This window comes from Bufo bufo, chromosome 6, assembly GCF_905171765.1.
Source record: "Bufo bufo chromosome 6, aBufBuf1.1, whole genome shotgun sequence".
Taxonomy (NCBI): domain Eukaryota; kingdom Metazoa; phylum Chordata; class Amphibia; order Anura; family Bufonidae; genus Bufo; species Bufo bufo.
In genome coordinates, this window is record NC_053394.1 from 63,777,331 (window position 1) to 63,790,541 (window position 13,211).

The window sequence follows — 13,211 nt, forward strand, 5'->3', positions numbered from 1 at the left end:
TGTTTTTTGTGATGTGTTGCATTTAATGTAGAGGTGTTTTACTGGCCAAAAAACACAACTTCCCCTTCAAATGAACGTTAGAGATAAAGCCTCACCTTATGATCACAAACTGTACATTTAGTGTGAATTTCACATTTTTTTCCTATATATTTTTTTTTAACTAGCTTCACCCATGGATTTGAGGCTGGTAAATGGAACAGGTCGGTGTGATGGTCGTGTAGAAATCCTCTATAATGGAGCATGGGGAACTGTGTGTGATGACCTATGGGATATTAAGGATGCGCAAGTTGTTTGTCAGCAGATAGGTTGCGGTAATGCTCTTGCGTTTAACCAGAGTGCAGCGTTTGGTCAAGGACAAGGACTGATTATATTGGATGATGTACAATGTATTGGCAATGAAAGTTTCTTGTGGGACTGTCCACACGGAGGGCTTACATCACATAACTGTGGACACAATGAAGATGCTGGAGTCATCTGCTCAGGTACAGTCTGATGGTTGGAATCATAATGTTTAAATGGTATTGCTTTGTACATTATGGATATATAGTATAGTTTTACAAAATTTACATTCATCTACATAATATAATTTAGCAAACCATTCATTTAAATTGAAGGTGCCCTGCCTGCATATTTACATCTGTAGGCAGACCCTTACAGATCACATTTTATAGCACTTGTAATTGCTCTGCTATTTAAAGGGCATCTGTCAGCAGATCTGTTTAAATATATGCAAATGAGTCTCTAGGAGCAGTGGGGGCGTTGCCTTTACTCCTTCAGGTTCTTCTCCTTCTGCAACTGCCACGCCCTCAGAACTTATTGACAGGGCCAGACATGATGTTTACACCGCCTAGTCCTGTCAATTAAAGTGCAGAAGGCATGGCAATTGCAGAGACAGCAGAGCCTCAAAGAGTAAAGGCAACGCCCCATGGCTCCCAGAGGCTCATTTACAAATATTCAAACATCTTTTTTCTAAAAAATGTGGGCACATATGAACATGGGGCCAACACAGATGTCTTCAGCTGCCAAGTGCACATGTAACAGGTCAGCCAGTGTCATAGGTACAAATCTGCTAACAGATGCCCTTTAACATTGAGAAGCTTAATTACAGCTCATTATAATGTTTCCATAAATCATTAATAACTTTTTTTCTTTTTGATGGGTGATCACATACAAAACTAATTTTAACAGAAACTTTTACATTTTTATACTTTTTATTTTGTATTAATTAAAACATTTTATTTAGTTAATCTTTTTTATACTTTGATGTCATAACATGCTTTTGCATAGATGTCAAAGTACAGGCAGAACATTTTCAACCCGTAAAGGGGGCTGCATAAGAGAAATCTATTTTTAAAGGAAGGGGATTGGAGATAACTTGGATTCCACTTATTTAATCCATACTGTAGATGCTAAGTGGATTTACAGCGGAAGAAGGATCCTCCTATAAGTACATTAGCTCTGCCGTAACATGGCAGTATGGTGCTGATGGGTTTCCATTGCTTCCAAATGCCTAATAAAGGTGAATAGACATGCTACAGTACATTGATGAGCCTTTTATGATCTTCTTAATAGGTTGCTTGCAAGTAACAATGTCAAGTTCACTTCCTCTAAAAAAAAGTTAACATTTTTAAAAGTTCAAATTTTTATAACAAAAAAAAAATTCAAAGTAACAAAATAAGAATTGCATTGTTACAAAGAAATTTATTTTTTTATTCTTTCACAATGAACATGTAGAATAAAACAAGCATGTTATTTATGTCCTACTAAGAAACGTAAAAATAAATTCCCCCCCCAAAAAAACTATGAAAACAATGAATAGCTCCCTCGATTCTAAAAAATAAAATAAATTGATTACTTCATTATCATTATGTATCAGCATGTTTTATTGTATTCATATATATTAAAATACTGAGGCACTCTCCATTTCCAAATTAAGAATTCTATACTGAGGAGCATAGTGCCAAAGTTTCCCGTGAAGATTGAGGATTATTTATTATTTTCCAAACAGATAATGTAAAGTATGGAAAATAGATTGTATTTATTTGATTAACTATAATTTAATAATATGCACAAATTATATATATATATATATATATATATATATCATCTAATTACATAATTATTTTAATATTTTATTCTTTACAAATTTTAGTTTCATAATAATGTGTCTGATGCACAATAAGTCTATGTATACCAGAACAGATTAAGTATAAATGGCCCAGCAGATGAACTAGATAAACATGCCCATCTATTAGATTGCTGTTGACAATGATTCTGATGCACAGTAAGTCTATGTGTACCAGAACAGATTAAGTATAAATGGTGCAGCAGATGAACTAGATAAACATTCCTATATATTAGACTGCCTATTGAGACTAAGTCTGATGCACAGTAAGTCTATATATAATAGAACAGATTAAGTATGAATGGCACAACAGTGGAACAAGATGCACAGGGAAATTACACAGAGCCTGCACTGTCCCTGCAGTCTCCACAAGCGCTCCCTATGCTTCACCTAATGTGTTTGAAAACTCTCCCTACGATCTCCCTACACTGTCCCTGCACTGTCCATAACCAAAATTTTACAGTTAAAAGCTTTGTTAAACACTGTCCGTAGCACCGATCACGTCTCTCCTTATAATAAGTTCACTGTAAAATGGCAGAGACAGGGCAGAATGAGGCTTTTTATAGGGCTGTGATATCACAGGGCACCTGCTGATTTGCTAATCTGTTTTTATTTTCTATTTGTTGAACATGATTATGGGGGCGGCCATCTTGCCTGAGCTGTTCTTAACAGAATTTAAAAAGCATTAAGAAAATTTCTTTAAGGCAGCCCCATGGGCCATATACACAATGGTCAGGAGGGGACCCTATCACAGACATGCTCTGTGACCTGTGCAGAGGTCATTGTACAAGGAAAGAATAGATAAGCTCTTACAATCACACATTGTGAATAATGGATCCTGTCTTATCTATACACAGAGGTGATATCATTTCAGGCAGGATTAGAATAAGTTTACTGCAGTAAAGTGATCTGTATAAACCAAGAAATGGCACCAATTATTAGACATAATGGCCAGTGTGAAAACTGAAGGATTTTATCTTTTTTTGTTTAAATACAGTATATGGAATAAATAGAAAATTGAAAACAACATCAAAAAGGTCATTTTCTGATGACACATTCCCTTTAACTTGTAAGCAAGTCTGAAAAAGTGATGATAGGTTACTATTAGAGATGAACGAATCCATTCCCAGTTTCAGATATTTTTTAGGTACTGAATCAACCCCAAATCTTTTTAGGTTTAATTCAGACGAATCTTGTAAAATGGCGCCCAGTGCAAAAGCAATCAATAGTGTTCAGTCACCACCAGGCAGGAGGTGATTGCAGTCAGTTGCGACCAAGCAATAACCGCAGTTTGTGGGAGCCATGATAAAAGTAGATACTGTTACTCCTGAAACTGTATCAGAACGAGGGGATGGACAAGGGAAAATGAAAAAATTCTTAAAAAAGTAACAAAACGAGATAGGAGCCTTTTATAAAAGAAAAAAATCTGCGCTTTAGAGGACTACAGTGGGTTATATACCAATTTTCAGGGCAATTGGAGCAACTTTGGTTCAGAATGAATAGATTCAGAACCGAACCAAACTTTTTGATAAATTCGGTGAATCCGAAACGGACAGAATCTTGGAAGATTCGCTCATCTCGAGTTAATATTTTCAGTACTATTCATGCTATGCTTTTGTTTTTTTTACTTGTGACCCAGTGTATTTTTTGTGATGTGTTGCATTTAATGTAGAGGTGTTTTACTGGCCAAAAAACACAACTTCCCCTTCAAATAAACGTTAGAGATAAAGCCTCACCCTATGATCACAAACTGTACATTTAGTGTGAATTTCACATTTTTTTCCTATATATTTTTTTTTAACTAGCTTCACCCATGGATTTGGATTTGAGGCTGGTAAATGGAAGAGGTCGGTGTGATGGTCGTGTAGAAATCCTCTATAATGGAGCATGGGGAACTGTGTGTGATGACCTATGGGATATTAAGGATGCGCAAGTTGTTTGTCAGCAGATAGGTTGCGGTAATGCTCTTGCGTTTAACCATAGTGCAGCGTTTGGTCAAGGACAAGGACTGATTATATTGGATGATGTACAATGTATTGGCAATGAAAGTTTCTTGTGGGACTGTCCACACAGAGGGCTTACATTACATAACTGTGGACACAATGAAGATGCTGGAGTCATCTGCTCAGGTTAGAGTCTGATGGTTGGAATCCTAATGTTTAAATGGTATTGCTTTGTACATTATGGATATATAGTATAGTTTTACAAAATTTACATTCATCTACATAATATAATTTAGCAAACCATTCATTTAAATTGAGGGTGCCCTGCCTGCATATTTACATCTGTAGGCAGACCATTACAGATCACATTTTATAGCACTTGTAATTGCCCTGCTATTTAAAGGGCATCTTTCAGCAGATCTGTTTAAATATATGCAAATGAGTCTCTAGGAGCAGTGGGGGCATTGCCTTTACTCCTTCAGGTTCTTCTCCCTCTGCAACTGCCATGCCCTCAGAACTTATTGACAGGGCCAGACATGATGTTTACACCACCTAGTCCTGTCAATTAAAGTGCAGAAGGCATGGCAATTGCAGAGACAGCAGAGCCTCAAAGAGTAAAGGAAACGCCCCGTTGCTCCCAGAGGCTCATTTACAAATATTCAAACATCTTTTTTCTAAAAAATGTGGGCACATATGAACATGGGGCCAACACAGATGTCTTCAGCTGCCAAGTGCACATGTAACAGGTCAGCCAGTGTCATAGGTACAAATCTGCTAACAGATGCCCTTTAACATTGAGAAGCTTAATTACAGCTCATTATAATGTTTCCATAAATCATTAATAACTTTTTTTTCTTTATGATGGGTGATCACATACAAAACTAATTTTAACAGAAACTTTTACATTTTTATACTTTTTATTTTGTATTAATTAAAACATTTTATTTAGTTAATCTTTTTTATACTTTGATGTCATAACATGCTTTTGCAGAGATGTCAAAGTACAGGCAGAACATTTTCAACCCGTAAAGGGGGCTGCATAAGAGAAATCTATTTTTAAAGGAAGGGGATTGGAGATAACTTGGATTCCACTTATTTAATCCATACTGTAGATGCTAAGTGGATTTATAGCGGAAGAAGGATCCTTCTATAAGTACATTAGCTCTGCCGCAACATGGCAGTATGGTGCTGATGGGTGTCCATTGCTTCCAAATGCCTAATAAAGGTGAATAGACATGCTACAGTGAATTGATGAGCCTTTTATGATCTTCTTAATAGGTTGCTTGCAAGTAACAATGTCAAGTTCACTTCCTCTAAAAAAAAGTTAACATTTTTAAAAGTTAAAATTTTTATAACTAAAAAAAATTTAAAGTAACAAAATAAGAATTGCATTGTTACAAAGAATTTTTTTTTTATTCTTTCACAATGAACATGTAGAATAAAACAAGCATGTTATTTATGTCATACTAAGAAACGTAAAAATAAATCCCCCCCCCAAAAAAAAACCAATGAAAACAATTAATAGCTCCCTTGATTCTAAAAAATTAAATAAATTGATTACTTCATTATCATTATGTATCAGCATGTTTTATTGTATTCATATATATTAAAATACTGAGGCACTCTCCATTTCCAAATTAAGAATTCTATACTGAGGAGCATAGTGCCAAAGTTTTCCGTGAAGATTGAAGATTATTTATTATTTTCCAAACAGATAATGTAAAGTATGGAAAATAGATTGTATTTATTTGATAAACTATAATTTAATAATATGCACAAATTATATATATATATATATATATATATATATAATCTAATTACATTATTATTTTAATATTTTATTCTTTACAAATTTTAGTTTCATAATAATGTGTCTGAGGCACAATAAGTCTATGTATACCAGAACAGATTAAGTATAAATGGCCCAGCAGATGAACTAGATAAACATGCCCATCTATTACAAACCGGATTCCAAAAAAGTTGGGACACTATACAAATCGTGAATAAAAACTGAATGCAATGATGTGGAGGTGCCAACTTCTAATATTTTATTCAGAATAGAACATAAATCACGGAAAAAAAGTTTAAACTGAGAAAATGTACCATTTTAAGGGAAAAATATGTTGAATCAGAATTTCATGGTGTCAACAAATCCCCAAAAAGTTGGGACAAGGCCATTTTCACCACTGTGTGGCATCTCCCCTTCTTCTTACAACACTCAACAGACGTCTGGGGACCGAGGAGACCAGTTTCTTCAGTTTAGAAATAGGAATGCTCTCCCATTCTTGTCTAATACAGGCCTCTAACTGTTCAATCGTCTTGGGCCTTCTTTGTTGCACCTTCCTCTTTATCAATTCAAGGTTAGGTGGCTCACTTACTGATATACGATGGAATAGGTGCACTGCCACACAGCACTCCCTGTTGCTGTTGAGAGTACGACTTGGGAAACAAAGGTTTGGCGTCACTCAATATCCGGCATCAATGTAGGCAAGGCAAAAGACAATATTCAGGAAATATTATTTATTAGATGACTCACAACATGTTGTATAGAATAAAAATAAGAATAACAGTAAAATACTTAATATAAAACCTTAAAAATTGTAAAAATTGCCCATATAGCATATTAGGACCTCTGTATTAAGTTCTATATTCAGTCTCTAATATGGTTGCAAAGTTCATGTATGAATAAATTACCAAGTGGAGCCAATAACAGTTTAGTTGGTTTAAAGCACTTTGAATGATTGTGAATGTACTTTACCACTCCTGTTAGCCGTGCAAGTGCTTGGCTATGGGCTGCAGGGATCACTCCTGGTAAGCGTGTGACCGCTTGGCTGTGAGCTGCTTGGTTTGTAGGCTGCAAAAATCACTCCTGGCTGTGCGGCTGTTTGGCCGTGCGGCTGCTTGACTGTGAGCTGCAAGGACCTTTGGAGGCGGGTTCGCCTATCGACACTTCCCCGTATTGCTGAGTGTTACAAACAGCTCTGACCTTCCAGGACCTGGCTGTGGCGTCCCACGTGATTTGGCTGGATAGGTCAGGTGACTTCCTCTTTCAGGCGGGGTTTTCAAATGTACAGCATTCGCTTATGATAATCGGTGTCTTCCTTGTATCGTCCCACACTGTCTGCCGACCATACGCGTTTCGGGATGAAATCCCTTCCTCAGTGGTACAGACAGTGGGATTAGAATGTCCTTTTTATATCATCTTTAATTGATGAGATGCATGCTGGGACAGTGGGGGACTTGGAAGACCAGGATGTGGATTTCTGATAATAGTTTGGATATATATGCTTCCATACAAAGGCTATGATTGCAGTATTGTATATAAAATATATATATAAAATCTATATAAAATTTCAGTAATGCTATATGGATCATATTACAATTGCGCAGCACATTTAAAATGCATAAATTTATTAAATATAACATATATCACATATATCAAAAAACGCATGTGCGCACTTGCGATTTTGGTGCGTCTTCAATACAATTATACCAATTAGATGGAAAACTTATATATAAGATGGTAAATCAATTTTATTATTTGTAAAACAATAATTTCATATGTTTCTCATCAAGACCAGTTAAAGTCTGCATACAGTATTTGTATATAGAAAAAAATTCAACATTTATATATTCATCCAATTAAAACAATAAATATTAAAATATTGTATTAAAAACATAACTGTTTGTAATAAAAGCTGCCCGATTTTCAAAAAAATCCAAAAAATTCAAAAAATTCCAAAAACCGCACCTGCGGTTTCGATGCGTTTTTAGTGCGTTTTTGGTGCGTTTTTGCTCAAAACGCTAGAATATGAGTTGAGGATGATATTGAGGATATAGGGGAGCATTTCCTGTGTTGCACATCATAATGAGGTGGTAGTATCTATGTTTGAGATTGACCTTCATTGTGCTATATGTTGTTAGGGGGACGCGGGCCTGTCTAGAAGGAGAGATCTGGGTGCTGATTACACAGCCTGACACCAGATGTCCCATTCCAGGCAGACCAACGACCCAATTATAGGAATGCGAAGAGTTCTAATTCTGCGTTCAAACCCCTTGGAATAAGGGAGTCGAACTCAAAGATCCTCTTCGATTCATTTCTGGACATGCGGAGGATGTGATTCCCACCTCTCCATGGTTGTTCAACTTTCTCTATAGCCATATATATCAAACTAGATGGGTCACTCCTATGGTAATCCTTGTAATGTTTAGACAAAGAATGCAATTCATATCCCTTTTTTATATTATTCACGTGTTCAGATATCCTCTTTTTTAGGGTACGTTTTGTTCGTCCTACGTACTGTTTATGGCATGGGCATTCTATCAGATAGATCACGTTGGTAGAGTCGCATGTTAAACCCTCTTTAATGTCCAAGAAAAAAGAATTTTGAGTTGAAATTGCCTTCAGGATCTTTTTAGGGAATGTAGTGATTCTGCAATTAGAGCAACGCCCACATCTATGGAATCCTTTAAAGGATAACCAATTCTGTTTCTGTATATTATGTTCTCTATTCTTTATAGATGGCGCTACCTTCAATCCCAAGTTCGAAGCCCTAGTATATGTAATCAAAGGTGTATTGGTGAGTATGGGCCCAACTAGCTTATCTCCAAGTAAGTGGTGCCAATATTTCGCAATAATTCTCTCCATACTCCTATACTGGGCATGAAACGGTAAGATCATTCTCATTTTCTCATCATTCACCTGCTTTTGTTTAGGGGCAAAGAAGTCTATTCTATCTAACAATTTGACCTCTTCCAGTGATTTTTCCTTCCTCTTTATGATGCGCCAAATGTTCTCTATAGGTGAAAGATCTGGACTGCAGACTGGCCATTTCAGTACCCGGATCCTTCTCCTAGGCAGCCATGATGTTGTGATTGATACAGAATGTGGTCTGGCATTATCTTGTTGAAAAATGCAGGGTCTTCCCTGAAAGAGATGACGTCTGGGTGGGAGCATATGTTGTTCTAGAACCTGAATATATTTTTCTGCATTGATGGTGCCTTTCCAGAGATGCAAGTTGCCCATGCCACACGCACTCATGCAACCCCATACCATCAGAGATGCAGGCTTCTGAACTGAGCATTGATAACAACTTGGGTTGTCCTTGTCCTCTTTGGTCCGGATGACATCGTGTCCCAGATTTCTAAAAAGAACTTCGAATCGTGACTCGTCTGACCACAGAACAGTCTTCCATTTTGCCACACTCCATTTTAAATGATCCCTAGCCCAGTGAAAATGCCTGAGCTTGTGGATCTTGCTTAGAAATGGCTTCTTCTTTGCACTGTAGAGTTTCAGCTGGCAACAGCGGATGGCACGGTGGATTGTGTTCACTGACAATGGTTTCTGGAAGTATTCCTGAGCCCATTCTGTGATTTCCTTTACAGTAGCATTCCTGTTTGTGGTGCAGTGTCGTTTAAGGGCCCGGAGATCACGGGCATCCAGTATGGTTTTACGGCCTTGACCCTTACGCACAGAGATTGTTCCAGATTCTCTGAATCTTCGGATGATGTTATGCACAGTTGATGATGATAGATGCAAAGTCTTTGCAATTTTTCGCTGGGTAACACCTTTCTGATATTGCTCCACTATCTTTCTGCACAACATTGTGGGAATTGGTGATCCTCTACCCATCTTGGCTTCTGAGAGACACTGCCACTCTCAGAAGCTCTTTTTATACCCAATCATGTTGCCAATTGAACTAATTAGTGTTAATTGGTCTTCCAGCTCTTCGTTATGCTCAAATTTAGTTTTTCCAGCCTCTTATTGCTACTTGTCCCAACTTTTTGGGGATTTGTTGACACCGTGAAAATTGGAATCAACGTATTTCTCCTTTAAAATTATACATTTACTCGGATTAAACGTTTGATGTGTCATCTACGTTCTATTACAAATAAAATATTGACATTTGCCATCTCCACATCATTGCATTCAGTTTTTATTCACAATTTGTTTAGTGTCCCAACTTTTTTGGAATCCGGTTTGTAGATTGCTGTTGACAATGATTCTGATGCACAGTAAGTCTATGTGTACCAGAACAGATTAAGTATAAATGGTGCAGCATATGAACTAGGTAAACATTCCTATATATTAGACTGCCTATTAAGACTAAGTCTGATGCACAGTAAGTCTATATATAATAGAACAGATTAAGTATGAATGGCACAACAGTGGAACAAGATGCACAGGGAAATTACACAGAGCCTGCACTGTCCCTGCAGTCTCCAAAAGCGCTCCCTATGCTTCACCTAATGTGTTTGAAAACTCTCCCTACTATCTCCCTACACTGTCCCTGCACTGTCCATATCCAAAATTTTACAGTTTAAAGCTTTGTTAAACACTGTCCCTAGCACCTATCACGTCTCTCGTTATAATAAGTTCACTGTAAAATGGCAGAGACAGGGCAGAATGAGTTTTTTTATAGGGCTGTGATATCACAGGGCACCTGCTGATTTGCTAATCTGTTTTTATTTTCTATTTGTTGAACATGATTATGGGGGCGGCCATCTTGCCTGAGCTGTTCTTAACAGCATTTAAAAAGCATTAAGAAAATTTCTTTAAGGCAGCCCCATGGGCCATATACACAATGGGCAGGAGGGGACCCTATCACAGACATGCTCTGTGACCTGTGCAGAGGTCATTGTACAAGGAAAGAATAGATAAGATCTTACAAACACACATTGTGAATAATGGATCCTGTCTTATCTATGCACAGAGGTGATTTCATTTCAGGCAGGATTAGAATAAGTTTACTGCAGTAAAGTGATCTGTATAAACCAAGAAATGGCACCAATTATTAGACATAATGGCCAGTGTGAAAACTGAAGGATTTTATCTTTTTTTGTTTAAATATATGGAATAAATGGAAAATTGAAAACAACATCAAAAAGGTCATTTTCTGATGACACATTCCCTTTAACTTGTAAGCAAGTCTGAAAAAGTGATGATTGGTTACTATTAGAGATGAACGAATCCATTCCCAGTTACAGATATTTTTTAGGTACTAAATCAACCCCAAATCTTTTTAGGTTTAATTCAGACAAATCTTGTAAAATGGCGCCCAGTGCATAAGCAATCAATAGTGTTCAGTCACCACCAGGCAGGAGGTAATTGCAGTCAGTTGCGACCAAGCAATAACCGCAGTTTGTGGGAGCCATGATAAAAGTAGATACAGTTACACCTGACAATGTATCAGAACGAGGGGATGGACAAGGGAAAATGAAAAAATTCTTGAAAAAGTAACAAAACGAGATAGGAGCCTTTTATAAAAGAAAAAAATCTGCGCTTTAGAGGACTACAGTGGGTCATATACCAATTTTCAGGGCAATTGGAGCAACTTTGGTTCAGAATGAATAGATTCAGAACCGAACCAAACTTTTTGATAAATTCGGTGAATCCGAAACGGACAGAATCTTGGAAGATTCGCTCATCTCGAGTTAATATTTTCAGTACTATTCATGCTATGCTTTTGTTTTTTTTACTTGTGACCCAGTGTGTTTTTTGTGATGTGTTGCATTTAACCACTTCAGCCCCCAGTGCTTAAACACCCTGAAAGACCAGGCCACTTTTTACACTTCTGACCTACACTACTTTCACCATTTATTGCTCGGTCATGCAACTTACCACCCAAATGAATTTTACCTCCTTTTCTTCTCACTAATAGAGCTTTCATTTGGTGGTATTTCTTTGCTGCTGACATTTTTACTTTTTTTGTTATTAATCGAAATTTAACGATTTTTTTGCAAAAAAATGACATTTTTCACTTTCAGTTGTCAAATTTTGCAAAAAAAACTACATCCATATATAAATTTTGCTCTAAATTTATTGTTCTACATGTCTTTGATAAAAAAAAAATGTTTGGGTAAAAAAAAAATGGTTTGGGTAAAAGTTATAGCGTTTACAAATATGGTACAAAAATGTGAATTTCCGCTTTTTGAAGCAGCTCTGACTTTCTGAGCACCTGTCATGTTTCCTGAGGTTCTACAATGCCCAGACAGTACAAACACCCCACAAATGACCCCATTTCGGAAAGTACACACCCTAAGGTATTCGCTGATGGGCATAGTGAGTTCATAGAACTTTTTATTTTTTGTCACAAGTTAGCGGAAAATGATGATTTTTTTTTTTTTCTTACAAAGTCTCATATTCCACTAACTTGTGACAAAAAATAAAAAATTCTATGAACTCACTATGCCCATCAGCGAATACCTTGGGGTCTCTTCTTTCCAAAATGGGGTCACTTGTGGGGTAGTTATACTGCCCTGGCATTCTAGGGGCTCAAATGTGTGGTAAGGAGTTTGAAATCAAATTCTGTAAAAAATGACCTGTGAAATCCGAAAGGTGCTCTTTGGAATATGGGCCCCTTTGCCCACCTAGGCTGCAAAAAAGTGTCACACATCTGGTATCTCCGTACTCAGGAGAAGGTGGGGAATGTGTTTTGGGGTGTCTTTTTACATATACCCATGCTGGGTGAGATAAATATCTTGGTCAAATGCCAACTTTGTATAAAAAAATGGGAAAAGTTGTCTTTTGCCAAGATATTTCTCTCACCCAGCATGGGTATATGTAAAATGACACCCCAAAACACATTCCCCACCTTCTCCTGAGTACGGCAATACCAGATGTGTGACACTTTTTTGCAGCCTAGGTGGGCAAAGGGGCCCATATTCCAAAGAGCACCTTTCGGATTTCACAGGTCATTTTTTACAGAATTTGATTTCAAACTCCTTACCACACATTTGGGCCCCTAGAATGCCAGGGCAGTATAACTACCCCACAAGTGACCCCATTTTGGAAAGAAGACACCCCAAGGTATTCCGTGAGGGGCATGGCAAGTTCCTAGAATTTTTTATTTTTTGTCACAAGTTAGCGGAAAATGATGATTTTTTTTTTTTCTTACAAAGTCTCATATTCCACTAACTTGTGACAAAAAATAAAAAATTCTATGAACTCACTATGCCCATCAGCGAATACCTTGGGGTCTCTTCTTTCCAAAATGGGGTCACTTGTGGGGTAGTTATACTGCCCTGGCATTCTAGGGGCCCAAATGTGTGGTAAGGAGTTTGAAATCAAATTCTGTAAAAAATGACCTGTGAAATCCGAAAGGTGCTCTTTGGAATATGGGCCCCTTTGCCCACCTAGGCTG